We start from the raw sequence: 23,328 nt of genomic DNA on the forward strand, positions 1-23,328 counted from the left end.
TTTCAACGTTAATTTTAAAAGAATACGGACAGTATGTAATTTTAATGATGCAACGCTGTAAAGCTGATGGTTCAAAATTAGATACTTTAATAAAGAAGTTTACAGGACAGCATATATCAATTTCAGGAAAAACTTTTGTAACAGTTGCAATAATTTTCCATGAAGGACCTACTGTTACTTCTGGACATTACACAGTTTATCTTAAATGTGAAAACGGCTGGACACTGTGTAATGATTCCCAATTGATTTTCAAGCAACGTTTGCCTTTTGATTTAGCAAATTCCTATCTAATCTGCCTGAAACCAAAATTTTAGAGAGACTTGGCAAGATCTGTACAAAACAATTTTACTATTTTATTGGATTACCATTGGAATTTTCAAAAAAAATGATTTTACAAATTATCATTTGGCCTAATGGAAAGGTAACCAATTGTAATGTGGACTTTTTCAATTTTTAATGAAACTTTTGAAAAACAAAAATTTAGAAAAAATCGGTAACATCTGCACAATTTAAATTTTGGAATGTTATTGGATTGCCATTGGAAATTTATTCCAAAAAGATTTTTAAAATTACTATTTGGCCATGCGGAAAGGTAAACAATTCTATTGTGGACTTATTTAATTATTAATTAATCTTTCGGAAACCAAAATGTTACAGAGAATCGGTGAGATCTGTACAATTTAAATTTGGGAATTTTATTGGAATAACATTGGAAATTTAATCAAAAAAGAATTTTAAAATTACTATTTGGCCTAAAGGAAATGGAACCAGATGTATTGTGGAGTTATTTGAGATATATTTTTGTGATTATACTTCTGAAACAAAAATGTCAGACGGTATTTTAAAGAAATAAGTATTGATATTAGATGATATTTTTTAAGAATATTATGCATTTCTATAAAGTTATGTTTATGCAAAAAGAGATTGTGGGCTTTTTTAAAACAATCTTTGAGATTGTTATTTTTTTTTTGCCCGCTGTTAAATGATGAATGCAATTGCTTTCACAATTTATAGTGAAATGCAATATATTCTGAAAACAGCAAAAAAAAGGCCAAATTTTTTTTTGAAAAATATGTAAATATGTGTACTGTATTATAAAATGTTTTATTAAATATTAATACTTTTTTCTTTTTTTCAGATTGAGATAGAACATTTTCGACAACTAGAACCATTTTTAAAGCAATTAAAATTAAATTTAAATTAATCAAGAATTTTTTGAGTGGGTATGGTAAGTCAAAAATTTCATGGTCCCTTTTTTCCACTTCTCCACAATCACATTTTCAGTTTTTCATTGTAGTCTCTCAAGGACCTTGCAATGTGATAATTGATTTTTAGTGTTTTTTTTAAAAAAAAATAATAATAATTACGCGTACCGTACGCGTACGGTAAAAAAAAATCAAAAAAAAGTTTTTAAAAAATATATAAAAAATAGATGAAAGGTAAGGTTGGCTCTTACAAGAGCCGTTGTGTTCATGCAGGGACAGAGGAAAGAAAGAATGGGAATATTAGTCGGTACGACAAATGTGCTGATCTATTTTATTGTTCACTAGGGAAACACTGGTCTCCCTATGACAAATTAGATCATGACAAGTGGCGCACCGTATTTCAACCCTCAAAAAACGATGGTTGGTTTCCAGAGGAGAAGAAAAAGGAGATGCTCCCACCACAGATGAAGGGCTCACCTGACCTGCAGAAGAAGGACTCGGCCCTGCAGATGATGGACCAGGCTGAGCTGCTGTGGATGTGCTTGGTTGACTTACTGAAGGGTTACCTTCAGTATGTCGAGCATGTGTCCTTCTGTGTACATCTTTAAGGTGTCTCAACATGGTGTGATTCCCGAAGGAATACTTCTTGTTGGGATTCCCTCTTGAAAGTACACGCTTACACAGCTTACAAGTCACTAAGGGTGCATTTACCTTTTTCTTGCCCTCTGGAAAAGTAAAATACTCCCATATGAAAGAGGTCTTTTCTTTCCTCCTTCTCTGCCTCAAGGTAGTGCTGCTAGCCTCACTCTCAGAAGAGCTCTGCTGTTCTGCCATCGTATCACAAAGACAACCCAGCTCCTTCTCCTAAGGGATCACAAGCAGAAATGAGGGGAATGGGTGTGGTGTAGGAGAGTTCTAGAACTGAAAGTAGTTTCAACCAATCAAAAGTTGTGTTTCATGATCACATGACCCACCGTACGCTTACGTGCGCTTACGGTGCGCTTACGGCAAAAGTACGCATGCGCGTAAAAAAGACATGCGCTCGCGCGCATGCGCATAACAGTCACTCCCCAACACTTCCGCGTAACGTGCGCGTGTAGCGTACATGCGTACGCGCCCCACGCGCAGTACGCGCGGCTACGCAAATTGCGTAACTATACGCAAACAGCGTAGATAAATTACGGACATTGCGTAAACCGTACGCTTACCGTAAACTTACCGTACGCGCCGTAAAAAAAAAAAATAAAAAAAAAAAATAATATTTTCAAAGTTATACTAATATATCTTACCTGTTTGGTAAAAAAAAAAAGAGAAAACTTGAAATATTGCAGATTTTTTAGAAAAAAACCAAAGTGTTTTAAGAGAATAAAAAGTTTTAAAAAAATTTGTTTTTTTTAAAAAAAACCACATTTAATATAAGAATTTATAAAAAAAAAATAATAAAAAAACAATAAAAAAAAATATGGGAATCACATATGTTATAGCTAAGAATTAGCATTTAAAAAACCATACAAATTCACTGAAAAAACCATGGGTTTCACACATGTTATAGTTAGAAATTAGCATTTAAAAAACCTTGCAAATTCACTGAAAAAACCATAGGTTTCACACATGTTATAGTTAGGAATTAGCATTTAAAAAACCTTGCAAATTCACTGACAAAACCATAGGTTTCACACACGTTATAGTTAGCAATTAGCATTTAAAAAACCTTGCAAATTCAGTGAAAAAACTATAGGTTTCACACACGTTATAGTTAGCTGGACATTTCACTCGTAAAAAACCAATGAAATTTCCCCGTTATAGTTAGTTAAGCTAACTATAACTCGCGCGCCCGCAATGCACTGCTGATGACGTCACATATTACATCACTCATGACATGGTCAGTGACATCACTCATGACATCACTGATGACATCTCAAATTACATCACTGATGACATCACTGATGACATCATCCATGTGATAGAGTGGCAGACCTCCTCTCACCCTAATATAACCTTTGATACACACATTCAAAAATAGAGACTGAAATTTTCAAAAAAATGGACATACCAATACCAATTACAACAACATCTTCAATAATTCTAAGATCCACATAAACATCCACTTATTCACCAACAGTCCTGTACAGTCACTCATTCGTGTACTCACACATCATATGTACTCATACACCTATACATCCTGTAACACAATGCCACTCATCCATAGAGTTACTCACACACATAGTCACTTATGCTAATAAAGAATCAAACATCCATTTACTTGCATATACAGTTATGCACACACCACCACACTTACTTCTACAGAAACTTACACATACTTAGTCTTTTAAACAATCACTTATAGAAACACATACTTATTCATACAGGAACTCTTTCAATCTCTCACTCTCACATATACTCACTTACATACACCAATAGTCACATATACTAGTTTAAAACATATGTAGTTACTCATAAAGACACTATTGAGACAGTCATTCACTCACTAACACACCCATACACACACTCATCCACCCATACAGTCCTGCACACATGCTTCTTCACACATACAAACTGCGAGTCACTCATTCATGCACCTATGCACTACGTAATACCCCCCACCGAACCATGCAGACACTCAGACTGATACTCAAAAAAACAACTAATAACCTATATAGACACCCATGTAGCTACCCACCAACCCATGCAGCCACTTATACACACAGTGAGAGACTGATACAGATATTTACATATTTAAACATTACTCACTAAGCCATGTATTCACTAAGATACACTTAATCAGTCAGTTACACAATCTATTTTTCAAAAACAAAGCATCCTTTTAGACACTTATATACCCATTTATTCTTCCATCGACCTTGAGATATATAAAACATATTTAATTTTCAGAAAAACACACATTCACTGGATGAAGTCATCAGTGATGTCATCAGTGATGTCATTTGAGATGTCATCAGTGATGTCATGAGTGATGTCACTGACCATGTCATGAGTGATGTAATATGTGACATCATCAGCAGTGCATTGCGGGCGCGCGAGTTATAGTTAGCTTAACTAACTATAACGGGGAAATTTCATTGTTTTTTTACGAGTGAAATGTCCAGCTAACTATAACGTGTGTGAAACCTATGGTTTTTTCACTGAATATATATATATATATATATATATATATATATATATATATATATATATATATTATCTACTGGCGGTCGCCAGTAGATAGTTATAGTTATGACCGTGTTTCCATAGGAAACCCGCAACATTCTATTTGGAATAACTTTGGCGCCGGTTGACGAATCCTCGCGAATTTTTCAAAACTAATGGGTCGCTACGCTCCGCTCCTACCCTGAAAGTCTCGGGGGGATTCGTCAAGCGGGGGCTGAGAAAAAAGGGGGGTCCCAAAACGCGTTTTCCCCATGCATTTTCCCATAGGACCTTTAGTCCGAGCTACAGCCCGAACGGCTGAACAGAATTACTTGAAATTGGGCAGAGAGGTAGTCCTCAGGTCAGGGATGTGCCTTTTGCAGGTCTGGTGTAAATCTGTTCAGTAGGTCCTGAGAAAATAGCATTTAAATCAATATATATATCTGTAAGCGCGCTCCGTGCGCTTACGGTAAGCTTACCGTACGCGTACGGTGCCGTGCGCGAGCTCAATTCTGATTGGTGGTTACATGACTGTAAACATTCGAATCAGTCGAAATCAGAAAGTATCGGCCGCCATTTTCTGTCTCTCGCACTGAAAAACAAAGGTTGATAACATGAAAAGGGGGCAACGAAGAGAGTTGCAGACCCCCTAGCGTTCGTCAGGGGGTTCACGAAGGACCAAAAAGTATGAAAAATAAATTTAATAAAAATCGCGGAGTGCGCGTACGGTAAGCTTACCGTACGCGTACGGTGAAAAAAAATAAAAAAATAAAAAAGAATTAACAATCACATTTAATATATAAATCTAAGGACCCCAAGGGAGAAAAAAACAATTGATATTTTGTAAAATATGGCGAGGCGTGCACGGTACGAAATGCGCAACGTGGGCGCTCGGTGCGCGAAGCGCACCGAGTGCCCACAGCGCGCGCACGGTGCGCGAAGCGCACCTTGCGTGCAAAAATTAAAAATAAATACATAACTTAGCATTTAAAAAACCGTACAAATTCACTAAAAAAACCATAGGTTTCACACACGTTATAGTTAGGAATTAGCATTTAAAAAACCTTGCAAATTCACTTAAAAACCATAGGTTTCACACAAGTTATAGTTAGCTGTACATTTCACTCGTAAAAAACCAATGAAATTCAACGTTATAGTTAGATCAGGTAACTATAACTTGCGCGACCGCAATGCACAATGTGTCATTTCAGATGTCATCATTGATGTCATGAGTGATGTCACTGACCATGTCATAAGTGATGTAACATGTGACGTCATCAGCAGTTTATTGTGGGCGCGCAAGTTATAGTTACCTGATCTAACTATAACGTTGAATTTCATTGGTTTTTTACGAGTGAAATGTACAGCTAACTATAACTTGTGTGAAACCTATGGTTTTTTAAGTGAATTTGCAAGGTTTTTTAAATGCTAATTCCTAACTATAACGTGTGTGAAACCTATGGTTTTTTCAGTGAATATATATATATATATATATATGTATATCAATGAACGCTCGCTCTACGCCTCCATGCCACTCCGCTGGAACAAAGCGAGAAAGGACCCAGATAGGTGCTTGATTGATTTTATGTACAAGCAACTCTCCACCATGACGCGTTTCGGCCGCTCCTCTGCCTTGATATATATATCTTTGAACTCGCTCACCACATCCACTTTTCCAGGAAAAACGAGCGTGGACCCAGGATTCTGTGCAATATTTATTTATTCAGTTGCCAGCTCTGCCATAACGCGTTTCGGGCAATCCCGCCCTTGATCACATGACAACTCCTTGTCTTTTGACATCGCCTTTTAAAGTGCAAGTGCAAATTGCCGATTCAATGGACATGGAAAAAATACTTTTTTAACTTGTTTGTAAATCAGTCCATCAAAATTAACTACGTAAATGTTGTTAAATGGCTGATAAAAATACAAAAAAGGGGAGAGAGACGGATTCTTAAATGTACAAATACATGTATGTAATACATATTAATATCGGCTTAAAATGCTCGAATCACATCACCACATTTGACCATGTCCAAATAAAAACCATATAAAGTGCATATTTTCTTATTGTGCAAATAATTAAATTTCTATATGTATAATCAAATTGAATATAAACACTTAACAGTTTCAGGTTCCAGTATAGCATTTAGCCTAAAATATTTTGTTCGAAGAGCACATAATGCCTACAGCGATTTCACGAATCAATTCCTTAAATCAGATTTAATAGACCAAGGAATAAGATAAATAAGGGGCATGATATTTAAAGTGCATAAGCGCAAAGGATAATTTACATTTATGTCATGAATTAGATATAGTTGGTCCCTCAGATAAACAAATAAATAAATAGAAGTATAAAATATACTTTCTAAATATGCTTTCTAAAATACAACCATAAATATCATAAATACATAAATATCCTAAAAAATACCAATAAAAATATTTTTTTATATAATATTAAATCAGAGAAAAAAAATTCTAATCGAATCTGGAGAAAGTCATATCTTATAGGTCAGAGTATTCTATTTTACTCACTAGTTCTAATTACAGCAGTATTATCCATATTTATCATATGAATGTATGTAAATATTCACTAGTGTTTAGGCCCCTGGGTTGTTTGGAATCAAATTGTAGTATGTAAGTTGTTTCAAGTCTCCTTAATTTTGATTCCCTGTCCCCTCCTCTTTTTTGGGGGTCTATCGATTCTACAGCAAAATATTTCAGATGTTTAGGATCGCTATTGTGACAGATCTTGAAAAGTCTGGCCACTGGATAGCTATCATCATTGTTGACGATAGCACGAATATGTTGCAGGATCCTCTTGTGTGCTGCCAATTTTGTGATGCCAATATATTTGAGATTGCAGCTGCATGTTAATACATAAATGGCAAAATCTGATTTGCACGTAAGATGTTGTTTAATACTACATATTCTAGTGTTGAATGCCATTGTATATGTAGTAGTATTAACACCATATTGGCAAGCCTTACATACTGAACATTTATAGAATCCTTTACGTGCAGATAACCAGGAACCCTTATTTTGTGTTTCTAGATTGCTTCTTGTGAGGGACATACCCATGCTGTTTGCCTTCCTAAAAGAAACAGCTGGATTATATGGCAATAATTTCCCTATCACAGGGTCATCTCTCACGATTGGCCAATTTTGTCTTACAATTGCCCTAATCTGTTTCTCTTGTCGTGAGAAAGACAATATTAATCTAGTAGGTTCCTCAGTGACATTTAGGTTTTTCTCTCTATATTTCAACAACTCTGCTCGTGCCATGGTTTTTGTTTTGGCAATTGCTGCATCAATTATATCTGCTCTATAGCCCCTGGCCAGGAACCTCTCACGACTTTCCATCTGTTTATGTTTACAGTTGTCTTCCTCACTGCATATTCGCCTAATGCGTAGCATCTCACCATAAGGTATACTCTTGATGAGATGCGGCGGATGTGCACTTGATGCATGTAGCAATGTGTTACCTGCTGTTGGTTTCCTGAAAAGGGTTGTTGACAATTGGTTATTGATTACTTGAATCCTTACATCTTAAAATGAGACCATATCTTTGCTGATATCAGAAGTAAAATGTAGATTGACTGCATTATCATTTAGTGAATCAATAAAAGTAGATGCGCTGTCAACATTACCATCCCATATTATGAATAGATCATCAATATAACGTAACCAATTTACGACATTGGTGCTGTATGTAGATTCATGTTCTTGCATGAGGACCAGCTCCTCCCACCATCCCATAAACAAACAGGCATAGCTGGGAGAAAAGCTGGCCCCCATAGCAACACCCTGAATCTGCTGGTACATTTTACCATCAAACAAAAATAAATTGTTTTTCAAGCAGAACAGCAACAACTTCAATAACATTCTAGAATGTTGAGAGAAAACAATTGATCTATTCATTAAGTAATATTCAACTGCCCGCATCTCATCCTTATTTTTGATGCACGTATACAAGGAGGAAACATCAAACGCAATCAATAGATAAGTAGGTTTCCATACAATATTTTGGATTTTTCTCGGGAAATCACGAGTGTCCTGCACAAATGATTTAAGACCCTTCACAATGTCTTGCAGGAAAAAAATCAATGTACTTGGAAAGATTCTCCAACAGACCATCACAGGCTGATATTATAGGTCGACCTGGTGGCTTACTGATGTTTTTATGAATCTTTGGTATAAAGTATATCACTGGGATAGTCGGGTGCTGCTTTTTGAGATATTTATACTCCTCCCAACTTAGTACACCCAAACTTTTCCATGCTAACAGTTGTGAAAATAGCAGTTCCTGTGTGTCTTTAAATTTTGAAGGAGAGATTTTCCTGTAACATTCAATATTGTTTAATTATATATGTGCTTCCTCAAGGTATTCCTTAATAGGCCACAATACTATATTTCCACCTTTGTCTGCATTCCGTTTTATGACCTGATGGTTTTCCTTGAGTTTACTTATTAGTTGATGATATTTCCTCTCATGATTAGTGTATTTCATGTTGGCATTATTGATGGTAATGTTAAGTTTCTTTATTTGCGCTACTACTTGCTCATTAAAAACATCTATAGTGTCCCCGGCCATAATAGGAATACATTTGGATTTTGTTTTGAATGGAGTGTAAGGTTTGATATTGGTTCCTTGAATTAGAGACTGCTGCGAATGTAAGATATTTGGCTCATTATTACTGTCTTGAGATGTAGATGGATCTCCTCGTTCTAAAACTTGCATGTCCAGCAATATATCGTAATCCGAATTTAGAAGTCCTAATATTTCAGGCTCTTGCGACGGCACATCCACCCTATCTGGGTCATCATGTTTGCTGCGTTGCTGATGGAACTTTTTAAGTTTTAGTTTTCGGATAAATCTATAAATGTCCGCTCTTGTTTGAGTATAATTAAAATTAGACTCCAGACAATATGACAAGCCAAGTGATAAGAGCTGCTTTGCTGCATTGGTGAGATCACTATCAGCCAAATTAATAAGAGAATTTTCTTCCCTGATATTAGACTTGTTGGAAGCTGCATCTGCAGTGTTTGCTTCTATTTGCGACTTCCCCTCCCGCGTCCTCGCCTCTTGGCATTTACTCCTTGCCTGCCTGCGCCCCCTTCTTCTCCGGGTGGCCCTGTTTTTGCGGGCACTTTGTTGCGCGGTCTTAATGTCTCTGTTCTGCTGCGTTTTAAAATTTCCAGCTCGTCCCCCAACGACAATTTAATATTATTGGGTTCAGATCGAGTGCTGAAATTGTCCAATTCTGATCCACTCTCCACGGCGGACCTCAGATCCGAAACAGGGGGAGAATCTGTCAATATTTGACTTCTTTGAATTTCACCAGATTTACCCATACGCTTATTGGCCGTCGCAGTTCTCATAGAATCATATTTCCTTGCAAATGTAAATATTTGCCCATTTGCATAATCGTCGCGGTCTCTTTTAAATTTATACGTTTTTCTAGTTTTCATTTTCTCCTCCTCCTTATGTAATCGATTCGGCATTTCCTCTGTCATTTTTGGTTTACTCTGGGGGTCCTCCTGGTGTTCTATTTCCTTCTCCAATAGTTCAATTCTCTTAATAAGGTCACTTCTATCAATATCCGCGTATTTGACAAGTATTTGGACTAATTTGCAAGATGACTCAAGATTGCACACCCCCCATTCTGCCATCATGAGGGGATTGGGCATCTCATAACTTGGGGCGATCATTATCCGGAGACCCCTGGGAATCCTCCCCACATTTAAATATCTCCGGAGCGACCGTGCCTCCCACCATTTTGATTGTTCTTGTCGTTTGAGTTTCTCCAATACCCGGAAATTGTCTCTAAGTCCTTTGCCCTTGCTATTGTGCTCTTCACTGGCTGCTTTACTGGCCCCTTGCGTGTCTTCCGGGGAATCGGAAAACATTCCCTCAGCCGCCAGTTCACGATCTTTGAGTATGTCTGCAGACATGTTGGCTTATATGATATAATTTCACTGTAAAACTCCAGTCAATCCGTAAATACCCTGCGGGGTTCTTACTGGGTAGCACACCTCCCCGCCTGTGTATTGCCGTATTTGCGTACCTTACGAAAACTTGCTTCACCACACGCGGGTCCCTCTGTCGATGAATGCTCTAAGTTTCACCCACTTCAAGAGTCCGCTGGTGTATTCCGCTGTCTTGATGTTGGTACGGTGTTTGCTATTGGCTCACAGGGGGCTCCGTCCTTTCCTTTCTCGGAAAACTTTGCTTAGTGCCCCAGGGGTCCCGGCCGAATCACACCACGAGCCCGTGATGTCTACAGCCGGTATCCCGGTTCAAGACTTGCCAGATATGGAGCCGCTGGCAGGGAGGGGGTCCACGAGCCGGAGGAAGTCAATCCGGCACAATATCCTTGAACTCGCTCACCACATCCACCTTTCCAGGAAAAACGAGCGTGGACCCGGGATTCTGTGCAATATTTATTTATTCAGTTGCCAGCTCTGCCATAACGCGTTTCGGGCGATCCCGCCCTTGATCACATGACAACTCCTTGTCTTTTGACATCGCCTTTTAAAGTGCAAGTGCAAATTGGCCATTCAATGGACATGGAAAAAATACTTTTTTAACTTGTATGTAAATCAGTCCATCAAAATTAGTCTATATATATATATATTTCCCAAAATAGTTAAATATGACGATCACACAAGAGCTATTCTTCCATCAACAGATCTTTTTTAATTTTAGTACTAAAATTAAAAAAGATCTGGTGATGGAAGAATAGCCCTTATGTGATCGTCATATTTATCTATTTTGGAAAATGTGAACGTCGGCGCGCTCTGCCCGCATCGGACGATCTGCCTGCCTTGGGCGGGGAGAGACAGAAGGAGCAAACGTTTTCAAATATATATATATATATATATATATTACCTACTGGCAGTCGCCAGTAGGTAGTTATAGTTAGGACCTATTTTCCATAGGAAATCCGCAACATTCTATTTGGAATAACGTTGGCGTCGATTGATGAATCTTCGCAAAATTTTCCAAATTTTTGGCCAGCTCTGGTCCGCTCCTATCCTGAAAATTTCACGGTGAGTCATCAAGCGGGGGCCGAGAAAAAAAGGGGGGTCCCAAAACACGTTTTCCCCATGCATTTTCCCATAGGACATGTTGACGCAGCTACAGCCCGAAGTGCTGAACGGAATTACACCAAATTTGGCAAAGAGGTAGTCCTCAGTTCAGACTCGTGCCTTTTGCTTAAATGGTATAAATCCGTTCAGTAGTTCCTGAGAAAATCAAAAGTAAAATCACATATATATCTGGGCGGAGCCTAACCACACATCTCATCGTGAGATCTGATTGGCTGTCATCACTTCATCCAAGAAGTGTCGGCAGCCATCTTGGGACAAATATACATGATAGCACCTCATTAAAATGCATTGCAGTTAATAGAAGGTTTTAAGACTTTTGTTACATTATAAATCATTTGTTGATGGTACCATACTCATTTTAGGAATTGTGGTGTGTTCTAAGGTGATTTTACCATGTGAAAAAGACTTCTGCTGTGATATCATGAATCATGTTTGAGAGAAAACTATTTTCTCATGCTTTTCCCACAGAGGTTTGGAAGGTGTTCTATAAGCTAATCTGAGAGCATATTCTCTGTAAATTCACATTATCTTTCTCAGTCATGTGAGAATGAAGTCTGACATTCTCAGTAAAACATGTACATCCAACAAGAGCAGAGACTGTCAGTTGATTCCTTTGTGTTCTACTGCAGCTTCCCAGAGTGTTCTAAAGAACAACTAGAGCGCTAACAGTCCTACTTATGACAAACGTATGGCACACCTGAAGCCATCTTGGTTGGAATAAAGTGGTAACTCTTAAAACATTTAATTTAAAAAGGAACAAAATGAGGGGGTTCATTTTGCCTTAGAAAGTATGATTAGTGCTGCAGAAAGAAAAATTAGGGCACATTTTGAGTGACTTCTCAAATCCTCTTCTATTTCATTAAAAAATTCTGACATGCAGACTGAAACATGCACTTTAAATATCAGCAGTAGACTTCCCTGGTGAGCAGTAGCTTTACTACAGTGATCTAATAAGCAGCTAGAGTGCTAACATTCTGAATTTATGGCAAATGTGTGACACATTTGAATGCCTTCTTGATGGAATCAAAGTAAAAAACTGAAAGTATTTCCTACTGAGGAGACTGTAGTAAATGAGGAAATTAGGAAACATCATAACAAATAAGTCTCCCAAAATGGCCACCAGAGACAAAAGAGCTCAAATGTAGCCCAAATATCACCCACATGTAGCCCAAGTATAGCCCAATGACAGAATGTCCCAGAGTGTTCTAACGAACAACTAGAGCGCTAACAGTCTTACTTATAAAAAAAGTATGGCACACCTGAAGCCATCTTGATTGGAATAAAGTGGTAGCACTTAAAACATATAGGTGCCAATTCCGATCCGGTAAAAACCGGGTACGAACCGTCGGACGGAGCCTTTTCTCCGTCCGACTCGTACCCGGTGCGAAATCCATCCGAAAATGCAAGTACGATTCATACGGAAACACCATTTCCGTACGAATCGAACAAAACACCGACCGAACAGAAACTAAACACAATTCTGATCCTGAAAGGCGCCGACGTGACGTCGGTACGCATCCAGCCTACGTTTCACGAACCAGGAAGTACGATTCGAACCGACGTCATCCCGCACGGTAAATATTTACCGGCTGCCAAAAACTGCCGGGAAATCAGGACGACACACGCAAGGAGCAGCTGGACGCGACGAACAGACATGGACCCGAACCTACGTGCCATCCCTGCCCTCCTAGCAGTCCACCTGGCGTACAGGAACCGCCGCAGACGCCGCAGAAGGTCAGCACAACAACCAGGGGCAAAGGGGGGGCAGGGGCAGGACACACAACACCAACACATGGTACCAAATCACACATGGCCTGGACATACCTGACCATCAGGGCCTGGACACTGCCAGGGTGTGGGGGCGAGGCCAGCAACGCAAGCGTCCGCCACAACGGAAGTGGATGGTCACGCGAACCGGTACGTACCCTACCCAGGCCGCAAGAGCGTGGGTACGGAACGTACCACGCGTCCCCCTACGTCACTCCAACAATGGCGGTACGGCCCGTACCCACGTCAGAAAGGCCTTGGTACAGCTCGTACCAGCATTGCTGGGGTCATGTAGGGGTACGCGTGGTACGACCCGTAGCCACGCCCCCAAGGCCTGTGTACGGTGCGGACCCCACGGCACCGCAACAATGGGGGGACGCACCGTACCCACCCACCAAAGGCATGGGTACGGCCCGTACCCAGGCACGCAGAGCGTGGGCAGGGGTATGTACGGACCGTACCTCCACCCGTGGAAGTACGGCCCGTACCCCCACCCGTGCATGTACGCCCCGAACCCCCACCCGTGTATGTACGCACCCAAGCACCACCCGTGTATATACGCCCCGAACCCCCACCCGTGTATGTACGCCCCGAACCCCCACCCGTGTATGTACGCACCGAACCCCCACCCGTGTATGTACGCCCCGAACCCTCCACCCGTGTATGTACGCCCCGAACCCCCACCCGTGTATGTACGCACCAAACCCCCACCCGTGTATGTACGCCCCGAACCCCCAGCCGTGTATGTACGCACCCAAGCACCACCCGTGTATATACGCCCCGAACCCCCACCCGTGTATGTACGCCCCGAACCCCCACCCGTGTATGTACGCACCGAACCCCCACCCGTGTATGTACGCCCGAACCCCCACCCGTGTATGTACGCCCAGAACCCCCACCCGTGTATGTACGCACCAAACCCCCACCCGTGTATGTACGTCCCGAACCCCCAGCCGTGTATGTACGCACCCAAGCACCACCCGTGTATATACGCCCCGAACCCCCACCCGTGTATGTACGCCCCGAACCCCCACCCGTGTATGTACGCACCGAACCCCCACCCGTGTATGTACGCACCAAACCCCCAGCCGTGTATGTACGCACCGAACCCCCACCCCACCCTGGTATGTACGCCTCGAACCCCCACCCGTGTATGTACGCCCCGAACCCCCACCCGTGTATGTACGCCCCGAACCCCCACCCGTGTATGTACGCACCCAAGCGCCACCCGTGTATGTACGCACCAAACCCCCACCCGTGTATGTACGCACCAAACCCCCAGCCGTGTATGTACGCACCGAACCCCCACCCCACCCTGGTATGTACGCCCCGAACCCCCACCTGTGTATGTACGCCCCGAACCCCCACCCGTGTATGTACGCACCCAAGCGCCACCCGTGTATGTACGCACCAAACCCCCAGCCGTGTATGTACGCACCGAACCCCCACCCCACCCTGGTATGTACGCCCCAAACCCCCACCCGTGTATGTACGCCCCGAACCCCCACCCGTGTATGTACGCACCCAAGCGCCACCCGTGTATGTACGCACCGAAACCTCACCCGTGTATGTATGCACCCAAGCGCCACCCGTGTATGTACGCACCGAAACCTCACCCGTGTATGTACGCACCCAAGCGCCACCCGTGTATGTACGCACCGAAACCTCACCCGTGTATGTACGCACCGAACCCCCACCCGTTTATGTACGCACCAAACCCCCACCCGTGTATGTACGCACCCAAGCGCCACCCGGCCACCCGTGTATGTATGCACCGAAACCTCACCCGTGTATGTACGCACCGAACCCCCACCCGTGTATGTACGCACCAAACCCCCACCCGTGTATGCACGCACCGAACCTGCTATAAGAATGGGGTGTGCCAAACACCCCCAGCAGTGCCCAGACACAGGAGGGGTGGGTGCAGGGTCCTCCCAGCAGTGCCCAGACACAGGAGGGGTGGGTGCAGGGTCCTCCCAGCAGTGCCCAGACACAGGAGGGGTGGGTGCAGAGTCCTCCCAGCAGTGCCCAGACACAGGAGGGGTGGGTGCAGAGTCCTCCCAGCAGTGCCCAGACACAGGAGGGGTGGGTGCCTATCACTCCCAGCAGTGCCCTCAGACAGGAGGGGTGTGTGCCTATCACTCCCAGCAGTGCCCAGACACAGGAGGGGTGTGTACCTATCACTCCCAGCAGTGCCCAGACATAGGACAATATACCCCATCAACAAGTTCAGTGACCTACAAGGGTGATACCCCAGATGCAGGCGGAGCCATCGCTGAGCCAGCATGGCTATATTGAACGGCAACCCTCACACATCCAGGAAATGTAGACACAGCACAGCACAGCATTTGGGAGACACCCTGCAGGGAAAATGGCCTGCTCCACAGAGGATGGAACATACCTTGGGACAATGTCACCATACAGTGAGAGCAAACATGACCAAATACCATTGGCAGAGACCTTTGTGATGGCACGCAGATGGCAGGGTACACCCCATGAGCAGCACACTCCAACATTTCACAGACCCCTAACACATTATCACCACCCCAACGCAGGGAGCACCAGCACCAACAGCAAGTCCAGGAAAGCATCAGTGTGCAAAACCAAAAGAAAAGGCTTTATTCAGCAGGAAAATATATCTGAAAAAATGTCCACTATGTACAAGGGCCATGGGCCAGCCCAGCAGCAAAGTCCGGGGGGGGGTACACATCGGGACGTGTGTCCCCTAGCTTGCCTGCACAGTTCACAAGTCCATTTCATCCACAGAAGAGGGGGCATCAGGGGGGAGGGTGGAAACAGGCACCGCAGGGACAGGAGGGGAAAGGGTAGGTGTTGTGGGTGCAGGGAGGGATGATTCTGCCACAGGGGGGTGCCAGCGCCAAAGGTGGAGGACAGAATGGCGCTGCACACGTCGGCAAGTTCCCCCAGCGACTCCCCCGCACCCAATCCAACCACAGGCCCCAAGGAGGGGGGGGGGCAAAGGGATGGGTCGCAGCGCCACTGGGGGAGGGTGTGGACAGGGTGGGGGACTCAACTCCCCTGGCCGGGTCCCGCCTCCACCGCTTGCGGGGTGGTGTCATCCTGGGGCTGGGGGGCACACTCGCAGTGGATGATGCTGTCACTGACTGTTGGCCAGGAGAGCTAAGGGGAGTGGATTTGGAGGGAGTGGGTTGTGTGGAATGCGGACTCCCACTGTGGCTGCGTGTTCTACGTTTCCCCCCCGACCCAGTGGGTGTGCCTTCCTCACCCTGTGTGTGCGTGACAGGAGGTGTGCGCTTCGACTTCCCTGGTGGTGTGGTGCCTGTGTCTGTTGGGGTGCGTGCACGCTGACGTCTGGATGTGCGTGGGACAGGCACGGGAGTGGGAATTGTGGATGGGGCAGGGGTAGGGGGTGTTACGCAGCGCTGCAGGAGATCCAGTGCTGCAGTCAGTGTGGAGTCTATGGACCTCAGCAACTGCCGTTGGTCAGACTGCGCAGCCGACATGCCCTCCATGTATGCCTCCATCTGGGTCAGCACCTGGGTGTGGGCATGGAGGACATTTAGCATCGCAGTCTGACCAACCTGCAACTGCCTCAGGATGTCCACAGACTCCGCACTCACCGCAGCAGTGGTGACAGGGGCAGGGGGTGCGGTGCCTGGCAGGAAGGAGACATGTGGGGACCGAGCACGGAGGGAAGGGCCACGAGCATGTGGGAGGCCGGTGATGGAACCTGAGGTGGCGGGGGGATGTGGAGGGCTGCCATCAGCTGGGGGGGCAGACTCCGCCACCTCTGGGAGCTCAGCCTCGGACCCGTCTGCGTCATAGTCTGTGTTGGCAGTCAACAGGTCCTCTGCCTCACTCCCTTCGGCCTCCGTGCCACTCCATGTGCCAGACAGGACAGCACTGCTGGCACTGGTGCTCAATCTCTCCTCCCGGTCCGTGCTAGTGTCTCCTTCCGTGTCCCCCGGCGATGCTGTGGGCAAGGTGAAGAGACAGGAGAAAATCAGACACCTGTACACTTATGTCACATGAGTCAAATATACATAGGTCACATTGCATAGCCTGAAAAGCAACAGGAGTAACACCTACACAACAATGTACACATGTAGGCCATGGAACACACAGTTTTTCGACCCACCATGCCACTGAGACACAATGGAGATCATGACACAACAGCAAATCACTGCACCTGAAATTTTAGAGAGGAGCCAGCCTCTGGGGACAAATGTGCACAGCACCTGCACCACACTGCGTCGTCAAAAAGGGATGAGCATGAATCATATCCATTTACTCTTGCCGCATGCTGCAAAGGCAATACATGAAACCAGGCCACACATGACAGGGTCACTGCACCTTGAGCGTATGTCCAGTCAAACATCACACACAGGCTAAACCCAGCAAGGAGGATGAAGCTTCTGACATGTAGGCCTTGTACGCACAAACCACCCACACCTGAGACAATCTCATTGAGACGGAGAAAGTATGTACACCTCTTACTCTGGGATGGAAACACATGGCCTCCACTAATTCATGACTGTACACACACAGCCCCTGGTGGCCATGTCCACACATCATTGACAGGCAAACATCATCAGATTGTCTCAACAACACACAGGTAATGCCCACTGTGAGTATGCACAAGCAAAATGGGTCCCCCTGTACAGTGGACACATGTAGCAACCTGTAGGTCCTAACAGTTGCGCCCAGGGTACAATGCCACCCTACCCAACCCATGGTGAAGACACAGTGAATGGCCATATTGTTGGATGACGCACATGATACCTAGGAAGAGGTGCCCCAGGGCACAGTAGTGCCCACACTCCTCCATGGTCCAGGATGGACATGACTGCAAATTAAGCAACCGTCCCTGCACTTAGCAGGCCTCCCACTCAGGCACATCATGTCAGAGGGCACACAATTGGACATGCATGCTGGAAGGCTGTACATTTTGGAGACACACCCCTATGTCGTGATTCACAATCAGTGCCAAGTGACATGGACACCACAATGACTGAAATTGGCCATGGCACACGCAAGGTCCCCATACCTGTGGCACATCACCCCCACACATGATGCTGATAGCATAGGGCACCTGCATGAACTGCCTGCCTAAATAACCTTGTGCAAGAGTGGCTACAGACAGATCAGGGAACACATTGCAAGGAGGGGAAGGGAGGGAGTGAGAACAGCACTGTGCTACTTTGTGGAGAAGTTGACGCACTGCACAATCAAACCCTGGCAGTGTATCCATGCAACTGCACACTTACATTGGCTGGGGACACACAACTGACACACATGTACCTACCCCCTTCCTGCTGCTGCCTCTCCTGTAGGCGCCTGTCCATATCGGGGAAGACCACCGCCAGCACACGCTTCTGGATGTGGGTCAGACGACGGCGCCCACGGTTCTTACGGCTCTCAGGTGAGTCCCCCAGCAGGAGCCGTGCAATCCTCCTCGTCCAGCACCGGATGTCCTGCCAGCGTTTCCTCACCTGAGACAGGCTCCGCCTCCGACCCTCTGTACCCCTCACGGCACTGACGGCTTCCCTCCAGATCTCCCCCTTGGCAATGGCGCCTACCTGTGAGGATGCAAAAGAGAGAATACATTAATCCACATGAGCAAAGACACAGAGACACACATATAGAACAATCCTCATTATGAACAGGCCATGGTATGCATGCAACTAATTGCACCTTTGTCATAGGGACATTATCCACTGTGGAAGGCCAAATGCACTACGTGCCAGTGAAAGCACACGGGTGGCATGAGGGGTACCACACACTCACTGACCAGGGATCACACTGTGCCTCACAGGCTACACCAGGATTATGTACAGCACCTCACAGCAGTCACCTGCCCCAGCACACTGATGCTACCTCAGCAGAGTACACAGACACACACAGGTACAGGACAATCACATGGCATTGCCAACTGCGGGTACACACCTCACTCTGCCCATGTGCCAGTAGACGGGGGTGTCACAGGTGTGGGGCTGGCTCAGCACGGCATGCACACAGCACTGCTCCCTGCTCACATCGGATGGCCAGGCCATATCCATCCCTCATGCTGCTTGTGTGCAACACTCCCCATATGCACTCACCCACATGACAGGGGACTAACACACACACCAATGTGCAGGGGACGAACACGGCCTTTGGACACTCACAGCACAGGTACACTGAACAAACACACATCCATGGGTACTGACACCTGTCACACTGGGGGGAACACAGGATCACATCAGGACTGTGGAAACAACATCCCCAGGAGGAGTATGCAGGCAGAATGTGGCATGCACCTTGCATTCATTGTCACAGTAGGCACTATGCAAGTGAGGAGTGCACACAGGAAACACAGCATGCTCTGCATGGGTGACATGAGGCCTTCCACACCCTGGGACCCACTCCAAACAACAGTGCATGTCTGTCACACATGGACACAATGCCAGAAGTCACTGTCACACAAAAGGGGCACAGTCTAAGCTAGCGGAGTCTGCACTCACCTGAACCCCTGGTCGACCATACAGGCTCTGGAACTGTGGGAGGATCACATCTATCAGGGCAAGGTTCTCCTCCTGGGTGAATGGCTGTGACCTCTCCACAGTCCTGGACATGGTGCCAGAGGAATCACTATCAGCAGCAGTGGTCATGGATGAATGGATGTGCAGGCAAGTGCTCTCTCATGGGACCTGGCTGCCTTATATATGCCTGGCTGGCCTGTTCATGTATAGGAGTACAGATTGATTGGTCAGTCACATTAGCATCCTACGTTTCATCCAATCCCTTCAAACCTACCCCAGTGTGTGGCTTTGCATGGTTTCAGTTTTGATAATGATGTCAAGTCAACATCCACATTGCAACAATGTAGATTCTTTCAAACTGACTTCTGCTGTGCACCTGGTGCTCAAATTCAAAAATTTAACTCAGTCTCCATGGCAACCATCAGGCATTTAGGCCCTTATACTTGTCCCTCATGTGTTCCCTATGTGTTTTCATACATTTACACACAGGTACGGTGCGTTCCACGCCCTAGGGCACCCCACAAGCAGTGATACCGACCGTACAAGCGCTTGTACGGTCCGGATCACAATATGGGTGCTGGCGTATGCGTACGCCACAGTAGTACGGACTGTACAAGCGCTTGTGCGGTCCGGATCACAATATGGGCGCTGGCGTATGCGTACGCCACAGTAGTACGGACCGTACAAGCGCGTGTACAGTCCGTACTACTGTGGCGTACGCATACGCCAGCGGCAATATTGGCCCAGGGACCCTATACACGCACTCCGAGCGTATGTACGGTGCGTTTCACAACTGTCAGTGGTGACAGGCGGCACACAGACAGGAATGGAGCGGACAGGTATTGCCAAGGGTGGACACCAATGCATTGTCTGTGCAATACCACATGTGTGTGACACAGGTGTGTCAGGATGTGATGTGGCACTTTACCCCTGAGGTGTGGGCAAAGCACATGTACGATGAGCTGTGTACACATGTCGTGTGTGATGGTGCGCATTGTACCACACATCCCCTGCACTCCTTTGACATGTGTGCATGTCGTACACACTAGTGGAGCCATGAGTCACTTGCATGTCCCAGTCACGGACACCCGCACCTGTCCCCTGATGCCAGGTACATGGAATATTACACATGACATGTGTATGGCTGCGTTGCACGCTGCAACCATGTCATGTGTGTGGCATGTCTTTCCATGATTTTGCTGTAGGTGTGTGGTTAAATGCATCAGCAGTTGCTGCTGCCAACATGTGTCTGTGTGTCGATGGGCATGGCACACTGTTCCGCACACCAGCCCACATATGTGATTTGCGATGAGGTGTGTATGTATGCAACTACACGGAGTATCAACACAAGTACATATCCACATGCTCCCTATGTATGTTCTGTCTCGACATGTACTCCTCAAAGGCAATGTGTGTGGCCTGTCCTATTCCTATGACATGTGACCAGTGCATATCGCATCCAACTACCTGTCTGTACCATACGCATACTACTTCTGCACATGTGTGGATGTCTGTGAATCCTGTGATGCGTGTGCATGTTCACTTACACTGGCCCACAGCTAATCTCATGCCATGTCATCGTGATCTTGCCCCCCTCCGTTAGTGGCTGTCCCTTGGTAGGAGTGTCACCTGACTGGCGTACGTGTCCAGGAAATGTGGCACAGACCTGACTCACAACGTGGCATATGTGTATCGGCTGTGTAACATGTGCTCAGTGCATTGACGATGTTGTTGTACAGTGCTCACTCTTAGGTGTTCCTTCCATTTCACTGCAGGGCTCCGCCTCTCCCTCGACGTATGCCAGACATTGCTGCCCTGCATGAACGGGACTGTATACGCCGCTACAGATTCAGCCAACGGTTGATTGATGAGTTGACTGGCCGGCTGGAAGCACAACTCCTCCCGCGCCACAGGTATCCCAGTGCACTGACACCCAAGTTGAAGGTGATGGCATCCCTACATTTCCTTGCCACGGGTACGTTCCAACATACCATTGCTGATGTCGGGGGCATGTCCCAGACGATGTTCAGCCGTGTTCTGCATGATTTCTTAGAGGCCATGTTGGTTCACCTGGATGAGTACATTAAATTCCCAATTCGTGAGCAGTTGACAGATGTCAAGCGTGAGTTCTATGCCCTGGGAGGGATGCCCCATGTCATTGGGTCCATAGATGGGACACATGTTGCGTTGGTACCACCACAGGCACAGGAGGTGGTGTATAGGAATCGCAAACATTATCACTCCATTAATGCCCTTGTGGTGTGTCTGTCCAACATGGTGATTTCACATGTCTGTGTTCGCTTTCCAGGATCAGCACACGATGCCTTCATCATGAGGCGTAGCAGGCTGCCTGAAATGATGCTGCAGCTGCGGAACGAGCGAGCATGTATTGTTGGTGGGTAGACTCTGTCAGTTCAGTGTTTGGCGTCATCTTCCAATCTCACTGCCTGTGCTGACACACTTCTGTCCATGATGTTTCCTTGTAGGGGACGCTGGCTATCCCAACATGCCATGGCTGATGACGCCTGTCCGCAACCCCAGCACGGCTGCCGAGCACCGCTACAACAACGCACATGGGCGGACCAGGAGAGTCATTGAGAGGACGTTTGGACTTCTGAAGAGCCGATTCCGGTGCCTCCACAAGACCGGCGGAGCACTCCCATATGCCCCGGTGAAGGTGTGCAAGATCATCATCGTCTGCTGCATGCTGCACAACATGGCAGTGGAGGAAGCTGTTCCACTCATACTGGATCAAGATGACCAGGACCATCCACCCGTGGAGGATGAAGGCCTTGGTGACGGGGCAAGTGATGTGGAGGAGGAGGAGGCTGTGGAGGACATGCGGAGTCGGCTCATACACAACTTCTTTGCTTAGTGGTGAGTTCCAGTGTCTGAGTGTGCACGCATTGGGCCGTGTGTGGCATGTGTTGCAATGTGTGTGTCCATCTGCATGTCTGCCAAGTGAGTCAGTGGTGTGTATTGAAGTGTCACTCAAGTGATGGCGCAATGGAAGGATGTTGTCTGAGGGTCATCATTGTCACCTGTCATGTTAACAACATGATACGTGTTGAGTACATGCTTGCGGATGTGCTCCTTTGTGCTGAATCCTTGTGTGTCTCTCTTCCACAGGTCCATGTGCATGCTGTCTGCTGGTGGCATTGTTGTGCTCCTGCTACTCCTCATGAACACAGCAACATGTGCTGATTCAGCGTCACATGCACGGGCAAGTGTTGAAATCTCCTTAGGGTAAGGGATGCCTCACGTCGTTTTGGGTGTGTGAATTGTCTGTGTGCACTTCTCCGGTTCATGTGTGTTCCATTTGCATACATGGTGATCCTACATGGGGAACATGACATGGGGCAGGCTTCACCTGGAGCCATGGTCAGACTTGGTGACTGTCATGTGGCAGGGGATTGGGGATTGTGATGAGGCCATCATTGTGTGTAACACTGGCCTCGGAAACATACAGGTTGCACCGGGTTGACATGGTGTGTGATTGCCCCATCAGGGCCTCAATGGTGTATAGCGGCCTCTCCGTGGCAGCAGGGGGTGTTTAGCTGTTATCCGTCACTTGTGTGCCAGGTCAATGGGATACC

Source organism: Triturus cristatus, chromosome 1_2 (genome assembly GCF_964204655.1).
Source record: "Triturus cristatus chromosome 1_2, aTriCri1.1, whole genome shotgun sequence".
NCBI lineage: Eukaryota > Metazoa > Chordata > Amphibia > Caudata > Salamandridae > Triturus > Triturus cristatus.